An 11776-nucleotide genomic window follows, 5' to 3' on the forward strand; every position below is an offset into this window, starting at 1 on the left:
TCCTCTCGGAGATGTCAGCACCAGTGGGCAGTGTCAGCCTCAGAGGTCTGAGTTTCAACAACATGGGCTCCTTCCCCAAGTCTCTAGCTTTTCCTCTTTCCAGCTTCTTCCTTTGTTCCCTTGGCCTCGCGGGTCGGAGCTGCTTCCTGCAGTTGCTACCTCAGTGACTTCTTAGAATTCTCCTTTCACCCTTTGGGTTCCCTAGTTAACAATTTTATACTTAGTTAACGAGGTCTTTTTTTTTTTTTTTTTTTTTTTCTTTTTGCGGTATGTGGGCCTCTCACTGTTGTGGCCTCTCCCGTTGCGGAGCACAGGCTCCGGACGCGCAGGCCCAGCGGCCATGGCTCACGGGCCCAGCCGCTCCGCGGCATATGGGATCCTCCCAGACCGGGGCACGAACCCGTATCCCCTGCATCGGCAGGCGGACTCTCAACCACTTGCGCCACCAGGGAGGCCCTAACGAGGTCTTCATTGGAGAACCTTACTGTTCAAATACTGGTGTGGCTTCTGTCCCCTGACTAGACCCTGCCTGACCCTAGACCCCAAGAAGCCAGGACAGAGAACAGGGCCAAAGAAAGAAGCTTCTGGGTTGTTGGCTCATGAGGGGCCCAGTGCCCTCAGAAGGCCTGCTAGTGTTCACTGTTGAACTTCTTTCCCCAGCACCTCCGCACCACCGTCTAGTCCCACTCTGAGAGAAGGGGCCTTGTGTTCAGCAAAAAGAGCAGCTCCCCTCTTGGGTTGCAGTTGGGGTGCAGGGAGTCTCCCCACAGCAGCGGGCATTTCAACCGAGGAGCGGAGGAGTGGGCTGTCCATCTTGCTAGAGCAGATGTGGGTGGGGAGGAGGGTGGCACCTAGAATTCTGCCCCCCCACACACACACGCACAAGAAGTAGAAAGATAGCATTGTTTTCAGCAGCGTGTCACCTCAGCATGAGGTCATATTCCTTCCTATGGTAGAGGCACACCTGAAATGATGGATTCTGACTGATCGCGTCAGCTCTTCCAAAGCAAGAAGTTGTCAGGAATATTTAATTAAAAGGAACCCCCCCCCCCAAAAAAAACCCAAACCAAACAAAAACAAAAAAGAACCAGCATGTTTAAGTGGCAAAATCCATTTGCAAAAAAGGGTGCAACACCAAATGGAGCAAGAATTGTGTAACTTGATGTAAACTGGCCTAAAGAGGAGAAATGGAATAAAACAAAATACAGATTTTCAAGGAAATCAGAACCTAATTTAGAATACTTTCTTTCCTTGTTAAGTTTTGAAACTGCTTAAAAGTATTGTGACTACATATCATCTCTCCGCACATGATTCAGATAAAGGGAAAGAAAAGAGACCACATCATATCGTTGCCCCACTGTGTGCCAGGGATTGAGTTCCGTGCTCCACATGGAAGACATCAGAGAATTTTCTCTCCTCTACCAAATAAACCTGTAGCTATTACTATCCCCATTTTAGGAGAAAACTGGAGCTCAGAAGTCCTGAATCTTACTGAAATTTGGCCACAAGTTCAAATGGAATTAGGCCGCCGACTCCATGTCCTGTTTTCCATCCCATGCAGCTGCCTCCCAACAGTCTACGTGGATTATTGACATCTCCTATTGTCTCTGACCATTTGGGCTGCTATAACAAAATACCACAGACCAGGTGGCTTATGAATAACAGAAATGTATTTCTCACAGTTCCGGATGCTGGGAAGTCCAAGAGCAAGGCACCAGCAGACTTGGTGTCTGGTGAGAGCCCACTTCCTGGTTCAATAGACCATAGATGGTGCCTTCTAGCTGTAACGTCACTTGGCGGAAAGGGCAAGGGAGTTTTCTCTGGTCTCTTTTATGGGGGCTCTAATCCCATTCACGAGGGCTCTGCCCTCATGACCTAATCACCTTCCAAAGGCCCCACCTCCTAATACCATCACCTTGGGGGTTAGATTTCAACGTATAAATTTGGGACAGACACAGAAATTCAGACCATAACACCCATTTTTTGTAGTCTGCCCTCATTTGTGATTTCCTGAGTTTTGAGTAAGACATTCAGCTTTGCGGGATTTGATTCTTTAAGTAGTCCATTACATCACCCTGTTATGGTTCTAGTATCAATACTTCGGTAAGGAATTTCCAGCCACTGAGTTCTTTGCTCACCATACAGGAAACTTCATTCAGGATTGCTTTGCTTTATCTGTACAGTGGAGCTTACCATCTGATAAAGTTCTCTGTTATTTCAAGATGGAACCAATGAAGTGGATTGTACTTAAATCATTAGATAATCCCCAGCTCATCTTTAAAAGCCTCCTAGTTCATGAGCAAAGCTGACTAAAGATAACCCCAAGTTGTGGGTTCTTGTAAACAAACTACATGTTTTATTAAAACATCCATATGAACGGCAGCTAATTTGTCCTCTATCGCAGTAGTTCTCACACTCCCCAGAATCCCCTGGGGAGCCTGTTCAAACAGATCACTGGGCTCTACCACAGAGTTTCTGAGTCAGTAGGTCTGGGCTGGGACTCAAGCATTTGCATTTGTCACCAGTTTCCAGATGATGCCGATGCTGACGGTCTAGAGTCCAGACCTGAGACCCATCACTCTAAAGAAAGGCTATAGAAAATGAAATGGCCATTCCCTCTTTCTTCTTTAGTAATGAAATGATTTTATTTTATTTTTTTTTCATTTTGAGAGCCTTTATTTTTCTTTAAGTTTTATTTTATATCAGAGTATAGTTGAGTAACAATGTTGTGTTAGCTTCAGGTGTACAGCAAAGTAATTCAGTTATACATAGACATGTATCCATTTCAAATTCTTTTCCCATTTAGGTTATTACAGAGTATTGAGCAGAGTTCCCTGTGCTATACAGTAGGTCCTTGTTGGTTATTTATTTTAAATATAGCAGTATGTACATGTCAATCCCAAACTCCCAATCTGTTCCTCCCCCTGACACTTCCACCCTGTAACCGTAAGTTCCTTCTCCAAGTCTGTGAGTCTGTTTCTGTTTTGTAAATACATTCTATGAAACTGGTTTTAAATCAGGGTGGAAATGCATCTAGCTGAAAGATTATATTTCTTAGCCTCTCTTGCAATTTGATGTGGCCAGGTGACTAAGTTCTAGCCTGTGAGCTATAAGGAGAATTGTTGGGTGGGAACTCCAGGAAGGCTGCTTGCAGGAAGCTGGGTCACTGGGAAGAGGCTGCGCAGAGGCAGCCTCTAAAATGGCCCCAGTGACGCCCACCTCCTGGTATTCAGGCCCTTGTACGAGTCCCTCCGCTTGAGCACAGGCTGGACTTCTAATGGGAGAAACCAGCTGCCGAGTCATGAGGCAGCCCTGCGGAGAGGTCCAGGTAAGTGAGCGTGGACGGGGACTCTGAACCCTGCCAGCATCGCGTGAGTGGGCTCAGAAGCAGATCTTCCTGAGCGGAGACTTGAGGTGACTGCAGCCTGGCCGCTGCCTTCCTTGCAACCTGTGAGACACTGAGCCACAAACACACAGCTAAGCTGCTCCCAATGGTGAGAAACTATGAGATAATAGAAGTATGAGATAATAATATCTATGAGATAATATGGCAACTGAGATAATGTTATTTCCAACCCCTAAGTTTTAGGATGACTTGTTAAGCAGCGATACGTAACTAATCCAGAACCGCTTCTTCCTTCTCCTGCCCTGATACCTGGATACAAGAGCTAGAGCCACAGAAGCCCTCCTTGCCCACGAGGATAGAGTCTATATGATGAGGATGGGAAAGCAAAGAGACAGGTGTCTGGGTCCTGATGATACCAGAAGGCCAACAATGGGCTGCATACTTCCCAACTTCTTTTATATGAGGGAGAAACAGACTTCTCTCTTATTGAAGCTTAAAAATATTTATGTATGCCTGCCTTTCCTCCTTTCACCAAGTCTATAAAGTAACAATATTACAGTTTTAACAGACATTTAGCTCTTACTATATGCCAGACGCTGTCTAAACAGTTTACAAATATTAACCCATGAAATTGACATCACAACCCTATTGATAGTCCCGTTTTGCAGATGGGGAAATCTGGGGCACAGAGAGGTGAAATGATTTGCTGAAGGTCACACAGCTAGTGAGGATTATAAACCCAGGCGGTCTGGCTGCAGAATCTGTGCTTTTAATCGCTAAGCCCTGTTGTGTTGTGCTAACATTTCCTAAGTACTTCCGGAGTGCTGGCCATCATACTAAGTGCTTTACACATTTCACAGGAGAGGAAACTGAAGCTCAGGGAGGGTTAAGTAACTTGCTGAAAACCACAAGGCTGAAACTGGCAAGTTGAGATTCAAATCCAGGTTACTGCTTGTGAAATGACACTTCTGTTCTGGGCCTAGTTTGTCTTCAAGGATTCCCAGTGACCGCCCCATTGAATCCTGCACTCCCCAAACTTGGCTGTGCATTCAGGTCACCTGGGAGGCTTGGTTAGTGCAGATTGTGACTCAGAAGTCCTGGCCTGGGGCCCAAGAGTCTGCATTTTTCACACATGTGCAGATGACAGTGATGCTGCTGGTCTGGGGACCATGCTTCATGCAGTGAGTGTCCAGACAGCAGGAGATGGACTTTCTCCTTAGCGGGGCTTGACCCTAAGTGGCTGTGCTACCTGTTTCCTTTTCTGTAAAACAGGAGGGAGCTAGAGGAGATGTTCAATGAAGTTCCTTCCGGTTCTCAAAGTTCTCGATTCTGTGCAGAGTATAATTTTCTGCCACTCCCCACACTTTTGTACTTATCTGACAAAGTAATCCAAGTTACCACAAGCATAATTAAATACCTCTAATTTGATATCAGGGAGACGATCAATTTGTCCAACCCCCTCACTTTGCAAGTGAGAAAACAGAGAATTGAAATGACTTCTCAGGTCACAGAGCTGGGCGCTGGGGAGCTGTGACCCGACGCTGCTGCTTCTCAGGCTTGGCTGTACCTCCGGGGAGCTGGGTACAACGCAGAGTCTGGTTCCAGAGCTTGTGCATTGCTACCCAGCTCTCGGGTGAGGCCCACAGGGCTGGTCCTGGGGGCACGGATCCAGAGTGCGTTTCTCACAGCATCCTGCTCCTCTCCAACCACATGACGCGGGCGCAGAAAGACACCTCGGCTGGGGAGGGAAACCAAGACCAGGCCTCCTGGTCCCCATAGTCACAAGAGACAGGAAGAGCACAGTGAGACAGGAAGGGATGAGCCGAGTGACCCGAATTTAGGAGGACCACCACCACAGGAGGGGTGAGGTTCGGGGAGGGCCTGAAGTTCAGGGGAAGTGGTTAGAGTCCCAGCGGGGGCTGAGAACACAGCAAGAGCAGAGCCACTTCCGGCTCTGCAGCACGGCTTTCCTGGTGTTTGTCTGACATAAGAGACAACCCCCTGGAGCTGGTCCGGGCCTGTAGTTGGGCACAGACCTGGGTGGTAGCACCAGGCTGGTGTGGGGTGTTCAGGGGTAGCCCCCAGGCAACAGCCTGACCTGGGGCCCTGGGGCCCATGCATCTATGAGACTTCTGACCTCAATTAATTAGTCTTTAGTAAATGTCCCCTGTGTGCCTAGCGCTGTGCTAGGTGATCTGGCAGATGAAATGAAGTATACAGTATGGTCTCTACCCTCAAGGGATTTGTCATTTAATGGGGGGAGCCAATGGGAAGCAAGCTGAAAATTCAAGAGAGTTCCAGAGAATGCTGAACTTTGCAGTGAAGACTGGCTGTGCAGTGGCGAATCTCAGAAGGAAAAAAAAATGGGTGTGGGTCTGAAGAGGTGGTACCTGAGCTGGGGCCTTAGGGAGATGTGACCTATTACTAAAGTGGCCCCAGTTCTAACCCCTCCCTGTATCCTCACCCTTTGTCATGTAACTTTGTAGCCCCTGCCCCTTCCCTGACCATTTTGATTCTGCACTCAAGCCACGTGGCTTGCTCTGGACATTGGGGTGTTAGAAGGCTCACACACAGCAGGGGCCTGACAATTGGCTCGCATAGTTCCGCTTGCCTTTTACACTGCAGGCACCACCAGCAGGAGCTGCCCGGGCTAGCCTGCTGGAGACTGAGAGACCATCAAGGCAAAGCCAGTTCACCCCAGCTGTCCCAGCCAAGAAGCAGGCAGGCCCCAGACACAGGAGCCTGCTGAGCCAACCACCACAGCTGTGCGAGCGCTAAGCGTTTATTGTTTCCTGGCACTGAGGTTCTGTGACTGTTTTTATGCAGCGTTATTATGAAAATAGGTAATTGATATACTAGGCAGAAGTTGGAAGAGTGGAACACTCGAGCCGGGCCTGCAAAGACTCCTTCAGAAAACTAGCTTGCTGTGATAATAATAATAAGTACAACTTAGAACAAGGCTCCCCTGGTTAAACATGTTTGGGAAATGCCGAGTAACTGAAGATAACAGGTCTCTTGATGTAGGACTTCCCAGGGCCTTGATTGTGAAATTGTACATTGTGAATCTCCAGCAGGAGGGAGTGCTCAGAATGTAACATTTCTTGAACATTGTGTGAAATGTCTCATGGGACAAGGATGCCCCTGGGTACATTTTGGGACATGCTGGTCTCAGCAAATGACGTGCCATTCCATCACCAGCAGAAAAATTGTGCTAGGGCAGGGATATTATCTTTCTTTTTTAGTGCCATATCTCCGGGGACTCGAGCAGTGCTTGCCAGGTCATGGGCACTCAGCAGGTAAAGAGGGAGGGAGGGAGGGAGGGAAGCTGTGGGCTTTCTTACCCCTGCTCTTCCGTTCGTGCTGTGCCTCTGCCTTTGTCTACCTGGTGAGCCCGGACTGTGCTTCAGAGCTCAGGGTGCAAGTCCTCGCTTCCCTGAAGACTTCTCTGACGTCCTCAAGTAAAGTTGGGTGATTCATCCATCATTATAAACCCTTAAGTACCGCCGCTATGTCCATCTCCCCCACGGTGCTGGGAGCTGCACGGCTGACTTCACCCTGCCCCTACACCAAGCACAGAGTTCCTCACACTGTAGGTGCCTAAAGAGTATGTGCTGGGAAGAAGCAAGGGGGAGAAGGATGGAGAAGGGGAGGGAGAAAGGAAAGAGGGATTGAAGGATGGGAAAGAGGGAGGGAGGGAGAAAGAGAGGGAGAGAAGGAGGTAGAAATTAATATTCAGGGATCATTTCGTAATAGCAAATGGTTAGTGATGATAAGACTGGAGAGGTTTCCTGGGGGCAGGTGGTGGAGGGACATGAATATAAATAAATGAGTTCAGTCTTTATCCTGTAAGTCATGAGGTGCCACCGATTAATAAGCAAGAAGATAGCATCAGATAAGCTTTCTCGGGACATTGCTTTTTGCCAACAGGTAAAACACTATTACACCGTGTATTCCAAGGTAACCGGAATATGATTTAAGTCATTTACTTAATAGAGAAAACAGTATGTAGCAAAAGAGAAAAAAAAATTTTTTTTTTTGCACAAGTCCCGCAACCTTTGTAAACTAATACAAAGACCTCTGTTGAATGGAGATGTTGCACTCAGTGAGGGCCTGGTGACCAGAAGTGGTCACCCATGAGGCTGAGCCATGTGTTTACACATTAAATATTGAAGCACATCTGCCCTGTGTAGATAGAGGAAGGCAGGAGTCCCAAGAATAGTAGTCTACAATCAAAGTGGAATTAAATATTTTCCTCTTCTGAAAGCCAGTAATAGTACAAATAAGCATTTAATCAAGATTTGTTTATCATCAACCCTCATGCACGGAACATAAAGAGCTTGTCAAATTTATGCGTTCCATTTTCTACCCTTTAAATTGTCAAGCAGATGCTGGCAGTTTCCTCATGGCTATCATGCCTGCCAGAGTTGAAGGAATGGCTTGTATTTTTTGAAAGCTATCCAGTACCATAGGTACCTTAAGTGTTCTATACTAAGTAGGAGAAACTCAAAACATATCAAGTGTGCCTGCTTCATACACTTGTAGTCCTAACTAATTCAAAGCTGGCTGGGAGCATTAAGCTAAATCTTATTTGTATTGACATTTAATAAGAGGTGAAAATGCAATTCTGCCCAAATCTAAACAAGCCAAAAGGATTACAGAAGTGGGAGAATTGCCCAGAAGTTTCCAGAAATGTAAGAAACTTAGTGTGTGTGCGTGCGTGTGTGTGTGTGCGTTTGGATAGGAAGAGATTTTGGTATTTAGATATTCCAGAGTCTCTGTTGCAGTCAGTATGTGGAGGGATGACATTTAGTCACATCCAGAAAGGGATGAAGTTAAGTAGCAGATGTGACTAGCGTTCACAAAAATAACCTATACAGACCCTATAAACTTGTGGCTGAAAATATTTGAGGATACCCCGATCCCATCAAAAAGATTTTGAGAAGGATCTCAAAGAATATGACTGAAACTTTAAAAAGCTGATTCAATTATCTTCTGTTCTTAAAAAATATTTTAATAGCCAAAAAAAAGGATGCTCAGGTTGGAGGCTAGAAAAAGAAGAATCAGAAAGCAAGAATTAGTCAGTGTCTCTACAGCCATCCTAGAGTAAGGGGCTCTGAACAGCTAAAATGGGCATCCACTCTACTCAACAGATCTACCCCTATGGTTGGCTGAAAAACGCCCCTCCCCCAAATATATCCACATCCTAATCCCTGGAACTCATGAAGGTTACTTTATATTAAGTGATTAAAGTAATCACTTTGCAGACATTAAGGATCTCGAGATGGGGAGATTATCCTGGATTGTCCAGGTGGACCCTAAATGCCATTACTTGTATCTTTATAAGAGGGAAGCAGAGGGAGATTTGACACAGAGGAAGAGTCAATGTGAAGGTGGAGGCAGAGATTAGAGCAATGCAGCCACAAGCCAAGGAACACCAGGCAGCCACGAGGAGCCAGAAGAGGCAAGGAACGGGTTCTCCCCTAGAGCCTCCAGAGGGAGTGTGGCCTTTCCAGCACCTTGATTTTGGCCCATGGATAATGATTTTCTGGCCTCCAGAACCGTGAGAGAGTAAATCTCTCATTTTCAGCCACCGATTTTGTGGTGATTTGTTACCGAGGCCACAGGGAAGGAATACAACTCCTAGCTCAGAATGAGTACCTCAGGCAGTTAGAGCTTAGGGACACTCCCATTATATCCGTGCAATTCACCCTCACTTCCCTGCCCCCCTGGGCCTTCACTCCCTGCTGACCCGGCTCTGATTCCTTGTTCTCCAATTAACCTTCTGGATAATAATTTGGCTTTTTTAAAATAGATTCACCAAAAGAGAGAGACAACACCAGCCAGAGACATAAACTTTTTGGTCAGCTCAGCAGTTAGGTTTTCTATTGTGAATCCACTTTATTTTTTTAAACTTTTTAAAAAATTAATTAATTTATTTTTGGCTGCATTGGGTCTTCGTTGCTGCCCGCGGGCTTCCTCTAGTTGCGGTGAGCGGGGGCTACGCTTCGTTGCGGTGTGTGGGCTTCTCATTGCGGTGGCTTCTCTTGTTGCGGAGCACGGGCTCTAGGCACGCGGGCTTCAGTAGTTGTGGCTCACGAGCTCAGTAGTTGTGGCTCACAGGCTCTAGAGTGCAGGCTCAGTAGTTATGGTGCACGGGCTTAGTTGCTCTGTAGCATGTGTGATCTTCCTGGACCAGGGCTCGAACCCGTGTCCCCTGCATTGGCAGGTGGATTCTTAACCACTGTGCCACCAGGGAAGTCCCTGTGAATTCACTTTAGATTTATGCATTAGTTTCTGTGAGACTGACTAGCAGAAGCCAACACCCCCAAAGCTGGTTAGCTTCAGTCATACTAACACAGTCAATTTTCTGGACCTGCAATGTTGAAGTCTCAATGTGCAAGTTCCTGATGATCTTGCCAGCCTACTGAATCCCAGCCTGGGTGGCCAACTATCTTTCTTTGATGGCATCTCCATCTCCTCTGTCAAAATGTAGCAGTGGCCTGCATTGGGTGAACTCATTTCAGGTACCTGTGAAAAGGTGCAGCCTTTCTCTAAAAGATATAAGAATATTATGAAAATAGACCCTCAATGTACTTGTCAAGCCTCAGTTGCAAGTGAAATAACCCCAACTCAAATGAGCTTATATAGCAAAAATAAACTCAGAATGACTTAAAGACTTAAACATGAGACATGACACCATAAAACTCCTAGAAGAGAGCATAGGCAAAACATTCTCTGACATAAATCATAACAGTACTTTCTTAAATCAGTCTCCCAAGGCAAAAGAAATACAAGCAAAAAATTTTTTAAATGGGACCTAATCAAATTTATAAGCTTTTGCACAGCAAAGGAAACAATAGACAAAATGAAAAGACAACCTACAGAATGGGAGAAAATATTTGCAAACAATGCAAATGATGAGAGCTTGATTTCCAAAATATACAAATAACTCATACAGCTCAGTATAAGAAAACAACCAACCAACAAACAAACCAGTCAAAAAATGGGCAGGAGACCTACATAGACATTTCTCAAAAAAAGACATACAGATGGCCAACAGGCACATGAAAAGATGTTCAACATTGCTAATTATTAGAGAACTGCAAATCAAAACCACAATGAGGTATCACCTCACACCGGTCAGAATGGCCATCATTAAAAAGTCTACAGATAACAAGTGCTGGAGAGGGTGTGGAGAAAAGGGAACCCTCTTGCACTGTTGGTGGAAATGTAAATTGATACAGCCACTATGGAGAACAGTATGGAGGTCCCTTAAAAAACTAAAAATAGAGCTACCATATGACCCAGCAATCCCACTACTGGTTATATACCCTGAGAAAACCATAATTCAAAAAGATACATGCACCCCAATGTTCATTGCAGCCCTATTTACAATAGCCAAGACATAGAAGCAGCCTAAATGTCCATCAACAGAGGAATGGATAAAGAACATGTGATACATATATACAATGGAATACTCCTCAGCCATTAAAAAGAATAAAATAATGCCATTTACAGCAACATGGATGGACCTAGAGATTATCATACTAAGTGCAATAAGTCAGACAGAGAAAGACAAATATTATATGATATCAGTTATGTGTGGAATCTAAAAAAATAAATGATACAAATGAACTTATTTACAAAACAGACTCACAGACATAGTAAACAAACTTATGGTTATCAAAGGGGCAGGGGGGAAGGGATAAATTAGGAGTTTGGGATTAACAGATACACACTACTATATATAAAATAGATAAACAATAAGGACCTACCATATAGCACAGGGAATTATACTCAATATCTTGTAATAACCTATAATGGAACAGAATCTGAACTTTGCTGTACACCTAAAACTAACACAGCATTGTAAATCAACTATACTTCAATAAAAAAAATAGCTTATATACACAAACCAAAAAGAAATTGATTTCCTCTTATAACTGAGAAGTTCAGAAGGAAAGCTTCAGCTTCAGGCATACCTGGATCCAGTAATCCAGTAATGTAACCAGGAATTCATCCCTTTCTATCCGTTTCTCAGTTCTGTCTTCCTGTTGTTGACTTTCAGCCTCTGGTAAGCTTTCCTCTCTGGGTGGCATATTTATCCATTAGAAGTTCAAGACTTACCTACCCTTCTTTCTAGCCATCACAGCAAAAAGCAGTTGCCTCTTTACAATTTGTCTTAGCAAAAATTCCTGGGGAAGCTCCACCTGGTCCATCTAGAGTTACAGATCCTTCTTTGAACCAACCACTGTTGCCAGGAAGCTGTGTGTTAAATTGTCAGTGTGACAATTTATTTGTTAAATGTTTCAGTATGAACAATGTGAAATATTGTACATCAAGTTGAATCTCCACCCCAGGGGTGGTTAGCATTTGAAAGCCTACAATCAGGAATCAACACCCCAGGAGTGATTAGCTAGAAGTACGCTA

This window comes from Mesoplodon densirostris, chromosome X (assembly GCF_025265405.1).
Source record: "Mesoplodon densirostris isolate mMesDen1 chromosome X, mMesDen1 primary haplotype, whole genome shotgun sequence".
Lineage (NCBI taxonomy): Eukaryota > Metazoa > Chordata > Mammalia > Artiodactyla > Ziphiidae > Mesoplodon > Mesoplodon densirostris.